The following is a 13,695-nucleotide window of genomic DNA, read 5'->3' as shown; positions in this document are numbered from 1 at the left end:
TTCTGGCAGGGTAGGGAGGGTGAGGGGCGAGGAGGGGGGGGGAACACAGTCTCTTAAAAACCATCAAACCGTGTAAGCCCCCCTTTTCCAGGGACTGGGAGCCCCCGAGGGTTGAGTTTGAGTTACCCCAGCCGGGACCAGTGTTGGTGTCCCCGCGCCCCGCTCCTCTCCCAGCCAGGCTGTGGGGCGGCCGGCCGGGCGAAGTTGGCGGGAGCAGCGGCAGCGATAACTCATTTGCATTTGAATCGACACCCGCGTGGCCCAGCGGCAGGCAGAAATAGAACAATGGCCGGCCTGAGCCAAAAATAGGTCAAGCATGGCCGGGTGATCGGAGCCTGCATTAATGCGTTTAAAAATACCACAGCAAACACAGCTGTCCAGTCTCTGCCTTTCAAACCCGCCCGGCCGTCCTCATCCTCGAGCGCGATTAACCCCTTCGGCCTTGCCCGGCCCGTTTCGGCGGGGAGAAGCCAGGGAAGGGCGGAAGGCAAGGCAGGGAGCGGGACAGACGCTCTCCTCGCCCTCCCCCGGGGAGTATCTTGTGAGAAGCCCAGCGAAACGCCAGGGCCGACTGTTATCGGTCCTAAAATAACGGCGGGAGGTTTTTGCTGGCGATGTGGTTTCTGCCTCGCCCACGCGCGGCCATCCTGCCGGTCTATTTTTTGCTGCCCGTTTCTCTGGCTACGCCGCAGTTGGCTTTGGCGAGGGGGGGGAGGGGGGGGGGGAGCCTGGCTGCTGCCTGCGGGACCCACAGCCTCCTCGGGAGAGGCCATTTCTGAAGCTAACGCAGGGCTCGGGGAGGGCGGCGGGGGGAGCAGAAGGTGGGGGCAGATGTTAATGAGGGACCGGGTTTTGTGCGAGCAGCTATAAGCAGCCTTTCCGTATTTAGCACGCTTGATATAATTCTTATAGTAAGTCACCAGTTGTGGCACAGCGTGTTAGACACGCTTACCGACTATGCGCTGTTCGGTTGACTTGCTAAAATTTGGAGAGGGGCTGAGCAGCTCACGCTTATTTTTAGAAGCATTAGGCAATTTGCACGGCATCTTTCTCAGTCATACAAGATGATGTGGTTTGAGAAGAGCAGTGTTTGACAGCGTATCAGACAAGAGCACCACGCTCCTCTGCGTCTTGGCAGGTTTCACACGAGCTATGTGAAGTTTATTTTTCATAATGATATTTCAGAAGTTGTGTATCTTGTTTGCTGATTAATATTACCTACACGTAGATAAGCATCACTTCGCTGTTACAGATGGTACTCTGGGTCCTGCTCAGCCCTGTCGCACTTGTTACACAGGTGACCAAAGCCTGTCACTACCTACGTATATGATACAGCAGCTTGACCACCCACCTACCAAAATTACGCGTCCACTTCCATGTCCCTGCTCTAGGGGAGCAACAATGGCCACAGGGATGTGATTCCTCACTGTAATCAATATACTATACAGAGGTAATCCTATACAGAGGTTGTCTCAGAGCTTTCCAGAAATCCACTGAATTCTCAACTACCTCCAGCACCTTTTGCTAGGGAAGACTAAGGAATCTACCCAGTACTTGAGGCTCAGTTCTGCCCTTTGGCAATGGATCATCTGTCTTCTCTTCAACTAAAACAACAGATTGTAGCCAAGGGTAGTATTTTTTTTTTAACTTCTCACAATTGTCTTACCAAAAAAAATATTTCACAATCACAAAGTGCTGTAACCCTCCTGTGGTGTTTGGATACTTGATGGCACCTGGGAGGTCCACGGCTCAAATCTCCTCCATCATCACAAACCTTTGCTTCCTCCATGAGCCAAATGACCTGGTCCTGCTGAGAGTCAGGATCCGTCCCACGGACAGACAAAGACTGAAGATGCTGACAAGGGGGTTTCCCTATGGGATCCTCAAGTTAGCACCTATCGCTGCTCGAGAGTCCCATCTCCTTGCCTTCTTTCTTCCCTACCCCCAGTTTTCCCCAGGAGCACTCTTCCTGGGGCAGCGGCAAAGCTCTGCAGACAGCATGCACCCAGCTCTGCAAAGGGGCACAGACGTGGGCAGTGGCAGCACAGTGACAGGTAGGGTGGTACAGGTGCGAGACAGGGGATGAACATCACACATACCATCAGCTGACGATTTGGTATTGTGAACATTCTTCCCTTGAAAATAAAAATACCCAAATGTTTCATGGGAAATACGCGGCACTTTGATGGTACAGGGCAGAAGATGTTTAACACGAGCGCAAGGGGCATCACCAGGAGAAACAGAAATCTCTAATTCAGGAAAAAGCTTTTTATAGACAGAAGTAAATAAAAAAGTAGAATTGCTTATGCCCTCGCGCCAACCAGAACATGACCTCAGCGCCTCAAGTCTCGTATTACAGGGAAACACTGGAGGAATAAGTTAAAAACAGGTCAGAACACGGAAAATGCTGGACTGTGGGATCATGGTATTAGGTACCCATACATGTTTATAACTTCTTATATGTGCAGCTGCATTTTTAAAGATAGCATTCCCAGCTCTAACTGACTTCAAATACTTCAGTAACTAAATAAAAGCAAACTATTTTCAAGAGCAAAAAATGTACATTCAGATATTTAGCTGCAAGCGTTCTTAATTTTGGCACATGTATTTTAAGTGGACAGACACATCAACTATCCTATGTTAGCTAATTAACAGACCATAATAACTACAGCATTATGCTTTATATTTTAGATTATATATAAAAATTATATCAAAATATTTTACTTATGAAGTCAGCCACGCCAAAGGTAGGGCTTTTACAGCCTGAATTCTTCCGACTTGCTTCGACGTATTATGGGCCTTCTTTGATACATGCTTAGCTTTAAAACACGTGTGTAAATCCATCCCTTTTCAACATATTATTTAAGCACATGCTCACATTCTATTGATCGCAATAGACTTTAAACACGTAGTTAAACCCTTTGCTGAGTCAGCCCAGCCTTTAACTGCACAATCACATGAGTTTAAATAGTTCCTTTAGAGTCCCACAGGGAAAGGATAAAGGGTTCATGCCTGAAGAAAATCTGGTTTTTATTTTTAAAGCTATGGATGTTATAAGGTGACATTTTCATACAGGAACACGAGGGGTTTTGTTCTGTTTTTTCAAATGCATTTCCTAAACTTGGAGAACTTTAATGACACTGAAGGTAAGAGTACATTGTTGAAATGATTTAGTGCTGCTGAGGTGACACTAAATGCGATCAGCAACTTTATAGAAAATGTAAGGCATGTTCATAGCACTAAGATCTCATTACAGGGGTTTCACAATGTGTTTCTCTTATTTGCCTCCTGAGTTGCTAAAAACAAATAAATATAAGGAAATTAAATCTGGAAACTGCATTACTGCAACATTAAGACTGAGAAATTAAGCACTGAAATCAGAAAGAGCTAAGATTTCTACTGCATTATTAACTCTGCAACACTATAATTAAGTAGCACTTTTCTTACTTTCCTCGTTAAGTACAAATGGTATATTACTGTTTGTTGTTAGCATATCCCATTTCTCACTCATGTTATTCTGGAACATAGCTTTCATTAATATTAATAGCTTATTTTCAACTTTTGCAGTTTTCTTACTTGTAAATGAATTCTTGCATAGAGTCTTCTGCCATATTGCTCAATTGTGTCATATAAATATTACAGACAAAATGGAATAAAGAGATGTTCTCTAGCTTCTAGTTGCGCACTCAAATGAGGATACCACAGTCTTAGAGGTGTCCCATTCAACCTTCCTTCATCCCCTTTTTCATTTGGCAAGTATTCTGTGTAAATGCATGAAAATAATAACATGCATCAATATCCAACACTGCATAAACAAGCAAGAGCTAAATTAAAGTTGCATGGGTAATATTAAATCTGGCCTATTTCAGTACTCAAGTTTTGAGTTCTAATCTCTGCAGCCTAAAGAGCTCTTAACTATTTTTTGTATCTATCTAATCACTAGGATTAAAAAAATATAAAAAAAATAACTATTGTATAGAACAGATGTTTCTGTAGCCACAGTTCATTAGATACCATTAGTACCATGTGAAACCCAAACCTCTGGCATAAATTACTACAGTTTATGCTAGAGGATTAACTAGGCTAACGAACAGCAGAAGACTATTACCACAGAGAAGCAGATGGTTTGAGAGTAGAAAGAAATCCGGGGAGATACTCAAGTGGTCTGGTTCTGCTCCCTCCTGGAACTAAGGGATGGTATTCCAAACCCCTGGGGCAGGAAAAATGAATAACTTAATCCACGTGCTCTGCTTGGAAAGATGTAGTGCAGGAATGTCTCTGATTAGTCTGCTGTGTAGCAAGCCTTTGGCGTTGCCTCTTCAGTAATACATGTTCCTTTTCCTCTGGAGTGCCGTGAACCCACGGGATGGGCGTTTTTCAAGTGAGGACAAAAATGCGATTCTATATGTGCTTAAGCTCAATTCAAGCTTCAAAGGAATTTTCTGGGACAAAGAGACATATCTGTAGCTTTAGGGGATTTTGTGACAGACAATGGGAGAATAAAACTTTACAAAGTTTTGAGGATAAGGAGCGTTAGGCTAGATAAATGTATGGGTCTCTGCCATCTCTCATACAACAATACAGACAGCTTTCTCAGCTTTCTCATGCAAATTAGCTGAGGGGTTTTGGAACTAGTTGATGACTTATCACTTCTTTCTCTTCTTAAAATATGCCTTTCCATTCACATAAAGAAGTCTATTAGAAATTAAGTCCTAGATTCAGGACAACACCTCAACCACACGCGCTTGATTATAAGCACAAGGCTGAAGTTAAGCATATGCTTAAGGGTTTCATAAATTCAAGGGCACTTTCCTGAATTACAAAGCTCAAATAATTTAAAAGAGTAAAAAACAAACACAGAGAGTTATAAAAAAAAAAATAATATTTAGGTTAGGAATACATGATTCAATTATTCTGCTCACACAGTTATTTATCAGGTTGGAACTAAAATCTCCATATTTTGCAGCAAGGCAGAGGTAAATCGCATACAAACAATACAAGCCATGTCGCCAAAAGCAACCTCAGATATTGACAAATATTTAAATGCCTCAGACAAGCAAAGCTCTTTGCCCCTTTTATGCCGTGAATGAGGCAAGCAGAGATACGAGCAGTATGAGATTTGCCAGGTCTTCCACGTTGATGCCCAGCTTTCCAAGGGAGACGCTAGTCCTATGTGTGTGCACTGCGTCTGCCACGTCTCGCTGGACTAGACACACATGGATGGACATACACAAAGCAACCCCAGAGCACATAACCCATAGCAGCTTGCAATACGTAAGCTGTAGCAGCCTGCAGTACGTCGAGCGTACTTGAGGCATTTCAAGCTTGCTGCACACCTAGTGAGCAGGTAATCTGTACCGCCAGACAGTGTTCTGCACAAGATTTCCTGATGCTGGGTAGCCTAGCAGGTCAGAGCAACCAACCTGGACACTGAGAGTTCCTGGACGACAGAATTCTAAGTCCCTATGGCTGGAGAACCAAGAGAAACACCATCTCTAGCTTGTAATATACGCCTGGGTTTAAGTGGTTTTTTGGATTTAAGCCAAGAAATGTAGGCCACGCTTGCTGTCTGAAGGACTGCATTGTGAAAACCAATGGCTATGCAAAGGATTTGGGATCACAGCAGAAGACGGCCAACTAAATATGACCTCCTAGGATTACACCGGGACCAAAAAGGCTAATAAAATCCTTGGATATATAAACAAGGTTATATTGAGTAACAGTAGTGAGGTAATATGCATATACCAAAGAGAATATCCTTGGGATACTGCAACTTGTTCCAGTACAGATACCTTAAAAAGAATGCTGAAAAACTGGGGATGGGTAGACATGCCACAAGAACAAAATAAGTTTGGAAAACCGTTGGAAATTGAAAACTCAAAAAAAACTGAGATACTAAGCTTACAGAAGAAATTCAGGGTGGCTTGGTACTGTCTGTATATACACAGAACAAGATGTCCAGTGGGGCCATAAAATGCTCTCTATTTTAAGAAACAAGGCTTTAAGAAAAATCCATTGATTAGAAAATATAAGCCAGAAGTAGGCACGCATTTTAAAAATGTTTTAACCACTGGGGGTTGGACTAGATGATCTCCAGAGGTCCCTTCCAACCCTGACTATTCTGTGATTCTGTGAAATTAGCTTTACCTCCGCAGCAGCCGTATCTCTGGAAAGAGAGCTCTAACACTTCTACAGCACATACTTCAGGAAGGTTTTGTTGTAGGACGCCAAGTTACACAGGTCAGACCTGGTGATCATGGGATTACCTTCGAAGCTACTAAGAACTAGTATGAATTACTGCTTAACTGATAGGAATAATAAGAACTAAATAGAATAATTTTTCCTCCATCAGAAATAATTTTCTTCTTTTAAATCATCCTGTCCTGAAAAGCAGAGGTGTGTTCTTTTCTTTTTTAATCCAAAATAAGTTTATTTTCCTAGGTTTATAATTTTTACAAAAGTAGGACAATGGAGTGCACCCTAAACATCTTGAAAAAAAATACTTTTTTGTGAAAAAACAACGCCTAAATGTGTTTGCACTGTTTTACTATCCAAAGGTGCCCTTTTAAGTCAAAGAATTAAATCTCAAAAGTAGCCTTTCTAAATCCAGGCTTGGATTCATGGAGGAATGAGGTGACTTTCACGTAACATGCTACAACCACACTATAAAGCTCCCTATGTGGATTGGGACAACAATATCTCTGTTAAATTTTGAAGCAAGTGAGAGGTTTTCTTAAACATCAATCCATTTATATAGTTAGAGAACTGCCACTACAAGCCATTGGAAGCTTAGCCAAGAAAAAATAATTTACGTAAAGCACTAAAAAGGTCCCGCTTTAATGCGTGGGCCAAGGAACGGGCCTGAGATGCCAGGCCACGCATTGGGTGGCGGGCACATGCCAGTCTCTGCCACTGCCCTACCGATCTCCTTCCTCTCCCAGCTCCTCCACCCCTGAACTTGAGAGCATTCAAACGCATAGAGAAACAGCGTAACATGCGCAAACACGCCTCTGAGAGCAGTAACAAATTGACTGCTACTGTGCTATGAAAAGGTCATATCTCATACTGGTCGATAATGTTGTTACGAAACCACACAAAACCCTCCTGGTTAGCTGGATCAGGACAGCAGCAAAGTTCAGTCTTGGTCCTCTCCTGGTGTTTTCAAAATGTTTCAGTGAACCCGGATCTAGTTTTCATCTAACTTTCTTCCTTGCCTTGAACTCTGATAAGGAACAGATCTGCAAACCAAAATGTTATCGATACACCAGCTTGGGAGCGTTTGGAGCCATGCTAAAAGGATAAAACTGTGACTTCAGTGGGTGAACTGTAATTGTTTTGCCTGACTTCAGTTTTGCCTGACTTCAGCACAATCAGGATTTCTTCCAAAGAGCAATATGATCTTAATTCTTCTTGTGCAAGCAAGAAATTTATAAGCTGAAAAAGAGAAAATAAATCAGAATACAATTGAAAGCAAGGTTTCATAATTCTGAAAGGAAAATGACGACACATTTCAACTAAATGTAACCTCTCTCTTTAGCTAAGTAAACCACCTTGAAAATCTTAATGCAGCTACTTACTGCACCTGAAAAGTATCATATACTATGATACTGCCCAAATGCATCACAAACTTGACTTTTGTAAATACAGGTATCTAACTGGGACTCCTAAGGTCAGAATCAGCCCCAAGAAGGCTTTTATCTGTAATTCAAGCTCAGTTATCCAAATCAGGCAACCTTTGATTTGCTAGGCAGTCTGCTGCGTGGAAAGGATGAAACAAACGGGGAGGGAGGGTACAGCAAGTGCCCAGCAAAGTCACCACTCAGCAGGCAGATGTGGACAGCTGCAGCTGCTGCTTCCACGCGTCCCTCACCTGCCCCATCTCTGGCTCTTGGCAGCCAGAGGCAAGTGCTCAGCCTCTCGAAGAAAAAGGGGCAAGGCTGGCCCCAAGCCCCACAGTTTTCTGGAAGGAGAACTGTTCACAAAAGAACTGCCAAATTGTTGTGAGTCTCAAACCACTATGCGATGGCTGGAAAAATGCACAGGTCAGAACTGATAATTTGCATTGAAAGCATGGGGAACCAGGAAGAACGTACATTGAATCCGTGTTCAGACAACACTCCCATTCTCATCAACTCTAATCAGGTATATTTATATCTTGCAAAGAGTCTGGGAGGGGAAACCTCTTATAGTCATTTCAATCCGAAGAGCTGCTGTGAAAGGGCAGTCCAAAAATGAATTAATAAATGAAAAGTAATTCGCAAATGCTGGAATCCCAATGAAACAAGCAGAGATGACAGACTATTTTAGATGAGCTTAAGCTTCTGAGTGGTCAAAAAATAGGATCAAACTTGGGCTCGGGGCCTGTTCTAAAAATAGCACAGCTCTATGGCAGTCGTCTACGCACTTCATATTCTGTCGATTGGTAGCCGAGAGAACAGGATGGCAGGATAGGTGATAATGGCAGGAAAACAAAACATTTCAGTCAACAAATCAGAGGTTCTACACCATCACAAGTCGGGTCTCACGTAAGTCATCAGTCATGGATGGACTGGCCTACGCGTGTTATGATTGCACTTCACTTCCAGCCCCTTCCCCTGCTTGTTAAAGCAGTTGCCAATGAAATAAACGGCTAAGAATATTTCCCTGATGTTTGGGATAGATTTTTTTATTTTAAATCTGAAATTAATGCAATTAAAGTGTTATCATTAGTCTGAACAATTGTGTGCATTTTCAGCAGCCCACAAAATAAAGCTGTACACAGGCTAAGTGACAGTTTTGGCTAAAAGTAACCTGCGACAAAAGCTGGACTGTTCAAGGTAGCAGGTATCACTCATGGACTATGCCCACAGGAATGAATAAATAAATCACAACCTAGATTATCTTAAACCTTAATTGTATTCTCCATCTCCTCTCCTCACCTCTGCCAGAATTCCAGTGAAAAAGAAAAGCTAAAAAGGTGGAGACAGAAAACTTGGACAACTAAAAAGTGCACATGCGGTTTGCAAATGGTTTGTTTGCCACGACTAAGGAAGCTCTCTACACCTCAAAAGACAAAGGAAGATAACTAAAGCTATGAGTTTGGGTTTGTGTTAGCTGATAAAGGAGTGCAGCAAAATTGGGCACTGCCTTAACTAAAAATAGATGTGCTGTAATAATAAGGCTGAAACCCCCACACATAAGTAAATCACCGGCGTGATGAAACAGGCTTACGTTTGGTCAAGCTTTATTTTTTCTTTTTAATTGCTAGGAAGAATGCTTCCAAAAGTAGCATCCTTGTGCTTTACAATATTAATTTGCTTATCATTCTAAACAAATGCATTTCTCCTTTTTCAGGCTATACACAAATGTGACAACCTTATATTTAAGGAGTAATTTACTTGAAGTAACACAGCAGAGCTGGTTTTATTTAGACAACTTCAAAGAAAATGCTACTGTTAGCTATCTAATCATAGCATTCTCTTCCGATCACTATTTACAGTCATACAAAGTGTGTTTCTCTTAGAGAACTTATACATATGCCTCGCACGTGTGTGCATAAAAATATAAACAGATACACAATGCACTTTCAGCTACTGGTGGCGCATACCACAGTTGAAATACTAAAGTCTACATACATCGATATAAACAAAAAAAAATAAAGCCGGAAGGTACATACGCAAGTGTCTAGCTTAAAACACGTGACGATTGAGTATTTTATTGACTTGGGACCTAAATCACTACATTTACTTTTGTTCATTTAGTGTCCTCTCAGATGCAGCAGAAAGCCTCCAGCGATTCAGAGAGGCAGTATGCTATTCTGGGAACCATCAGAAAATGAATGAGTCGAGAAGTTGAGCAACTAACTATATTTGCAAGGGGAAATCTCCAAGGCATACCTACCAACAAGAATTTCAGGCTGGAAATACACTAGGATGGTTGCCAACAGAAATATTTCATCAGTCAGTCTTTTGCAGTACTGCGGCTCCCATCTCATATTTTTGCCAAGTTATTGAGCACTGCAGACACCAGCAACCAACGTTTGGTAACTGCTTTCATTTCTCTCTTTTTCTGGCATTCAGCTGTTTTGTGATACTTCGTCTTCTGATCCAAAGACCGTCAGCCTGTCACAGGATGCTAAGGGCGTGTGCGTGTACTGTTGTGGTGGGAGGAGGGAAAGAAGGTATAGAGATGGTCAGAAGACCCTTAATGGCTACATATTCCCTTCGGAGTGACATGCAGCTGTGGAGGGCTGGACTGAATGATCACGGTAACGCCTTCAGCTGTTTACTCTCAAGTGCCATTGGGAAATACTGTGTTTCTAGGCAGTGTATGAATCCGAGGACTGCCATTTCTCCAGCACAAATGCTTTTACTTAGGACATGTGTCCTAAGTAAGACCATGTCCTAAATAAGACCATGTGTACTAAACAACACATTTATGGAGCATCTAAATCAAACAAGCTGCTGCCGCAGTCTTAGCGCCGCTGCACTGCTGATCAGTAGAACAATATTTGCCTGGATGGGATGCAGGGGCTTCACTGGCAACACCATGTTAAGAAGTTCCCACTGTGCTCCTGCTCCTCTCCTGTCCTTGTCCAGTGTGGCAGAGTTTTACATGCATTCGTACATTTACATTATTTCTAAAGGAAAACAAATCAGTTTTCCAATGCACCTCAAAAAACACAAGCAACAAGAGCAGGACCCCAAAAACGCAAGCAAGAAAAGCAAGAACTTTTTATTGTCACCAGGTCCTCTGCCTCATCAAGCCACAAGCACAGTGACAGGAGTTCAAAGTACTCCTGACAGTGCTATACTACCTCATAACTCCACCAGTGGCGTGACAGGGATTCAAGAGCACTTGCATTTTGAAGAGATTGATAAATCACAGAAAATCTATACGGCCAAGCCGATATATATAATCAACATAATTGACTACTCAAACAAACTACCCAGCATCATTTAAAGATACGCACAAAGTCAACAGCAGATGTATTTTGAACACTAAGGCGGAGGGAGGGGGAGAAGTCTTAGAACTCCAAAAACACAGTTTTTTTAAAACATCAAGTTTCTAACAATTTGTGGTCATAATGGTATAGATCTAAATTGCATTAGTTAAATAAACAATTAAGGTCTCCTTTGAAAAGGAGAACAGTATTATTCAATTAGTTTCTATACAGTATGAACTCCGCATTTTCTGATGATGCAGAAAATGGAATACTGGGTTAAGTAATTTCCACAAGACTTCGGCTGATGCCTTTACTGTTCATAAAAAGTTAAGACTACTACGTTAAGACTTAGCCTAGCTAAAAGACTCTGTTTCCTCCACATCTTTCAATGCTTATGTGCAAAACTCCCCCACCAGTGTGTAATTTTCCTGTCCCAGAGGAGGCAGCAATCAGAGCATGCCATTTGTGCACAGAGAGGGCAAAGGGGACGTTCCTGACTCTGCTGGCGTCACAGGAGAGGCTGATAAACAATCCATATCACTTGGCCACCCCGCTTGATAAGCTTTACATTTATTTTTATCATCTGCGCAAGAGAAAAATGACACACAGTAAGGCTTGTTACAAGTTATTCTGCTTGACATGCAGATTTGAAGAGAACTAATTTTGTCCATCATTACAATTAGTAATACAGTTTCCAAATTCTTCATTTTGGACACAAGATATGATCACATCCTATCTGATCTGACGGAGGATTGAATCCTTATCTTCTTGGAAAGTACAGCATCATTACATGATTTCACATACAACCGAGCAAACCGCCCTGAGCACGCCTTGTGCCATTCACTGTCACGTGCAGCCAATAATCCATTTCTGACTCACAGACTTGACAAGGTAACGTTCGTCCCTCTACCTGGAGCATTCGCAGAAAGTGAGACCTGCAGAAGTCTTAGTCTGGCAGTACCAATAAGGAAATTTGCATTTCATTCACATACAGAAAGGAAATACCTACCAGATACATACAAAGCCCTAGTGGACTTGTTTTGTTTGATTTTTTCTTATAATTTTCTACTTTTCCTGTGGTAACACTGAAAAAGATCATGTGAAAATTTTTACATCTAGGTATTTATCATATATTTCTTAAAAGTTCACCTGGTATATAGTTAATGAATGTTTAAAAAAGGAAATGATGGTCTAGTTGGTTGTTAGGGCACTCAGGTTTTAGCACTCTTGAGCTGAAGTCACCAATCGCAGATTTCCAGTGATCAGACACACCATAATAATAATGTGTTACAGGTCCCCATCTATCAAAGGGGAAGAAACAGCAGTATATTTCACACTACTAGAGAAGTGCTTTAAGGGTGCTCAAACATTATGGAAGAGGAGAACATACACATTCTTTAGGCCAAAATATTTTTGCCAAACTAATTCTACAGCGCACAGTCAGTTAGAAAATGGTAATCTGCGTCCTTCCACAGGGAACTGGCAAGGCTCTGATTACTGTTCGTGACTGTCAATGCTTTTTAAAGCCTGCATTATTTCAGATAGCTGATTATTACCAAAATAAAATTGCATGTGATTTCCTCAAACCACAGGAGTAGCTGGTTTTTCCTCAAAAGTTGGACAAGCACAAAAAGCCTGTGCTTTCTTTCATATTTCAAAAGCATTCTGTTTTTACCTGTGTTCCCTTAACTTGTCCTTCTCTTCAGAACATTTCATGTAGTTCTGTAACCAGAACATTGCCACTTGCAAAAAAACACGGCTAAAAAAAAAGTTTCTTATGTCTCTTTCTAGGTTCCCAAGCTTACAACTTAAGAGATATTTCTATTCACAAGAAGAAACAAGACAGCTTAGAAACACTGTGGCAAGGAGTGAAACTCACATAGACACTAAATGCTTGATGTTAAAGAAAGAAATTGTCCACTTCAGCTCAAGATATTGCATTAAAAAAAAAAAAAAAAACTAAAAAAAAACCCGCATGGCTTTGGGCAAACATTTCCGTCTTTGAATCTGTTGCACGTTGATGAATTAATGAGATCAACTGAAGGACTTTTTTTTCTGCACTCAGCTGAAGCTGTGGCCATACACACCTGCTCCCTTTATTTCATCTCCAGCACAGACCTGGCACGGTCAGTTAGTTTTCGGTCTATTTTTGGCATGAGGATATTTGAACAATGACTGACCGTGATAAACTGCCTCTGCTCTAGTCAACATTGGTCTAGCTAGTGCTCTTTATACCCTTCCAATGAGTCGGGAAACCTCACTTGCAAATACACGTAAACGTGTCTGCAGGATTTTCATTTTTAAGCTGAACAGAAGAACAGTCTTTGTGTTGTTGTGGGGCCCATGTTTATGAATGCCATCCTTTCCTTCTGCATTTATTATTCCCATCAAAAAGGATGATGTTTTCCAAGCGAAAATTAGTAACTGATGACTATTTTTTCCTACGTCTTTCCTTTCTTGCCGTTAGTCTCTCTTCAGTTATTGCAGACACACGACTGTCTCTCCTGCTCTCCTCCTTTAACTCCACCTTTCATTAAATACCAAAATGCTGATTTCCTCTGTCCTTCACTTACTAAAATCTCAGACAAAAAACACTTCTGAGGTTCCACCCATGCTAGTCTCTTGTTTGTAAAGAAGCCTCCAAATACCTGGCTGTTCTTCCACCAGCTTAAAATTCTCCTCCTTAGGTCAATACAAGGAATTGAGATCCATTGCTCAGAAAACCACTGACATTACCAGGCAATATTGTTCTTTTCTTCCATATCTGAATC

The sequence above is a fragment of the Vanellus vanellus genome, assembly GCF_965231255.1.
Source record: "Vanellus vanellus genome assembly, chromosome: 2".
NCBI classification, from domain to species: Eukaryota; Metazoa; Chordata; class Aves; order Charadriiformes; family Charadriidae; genus Vanellus; species Vanellus vanellus.
This window is presented reverse-complemented; position numbering follows the sequence as displayed.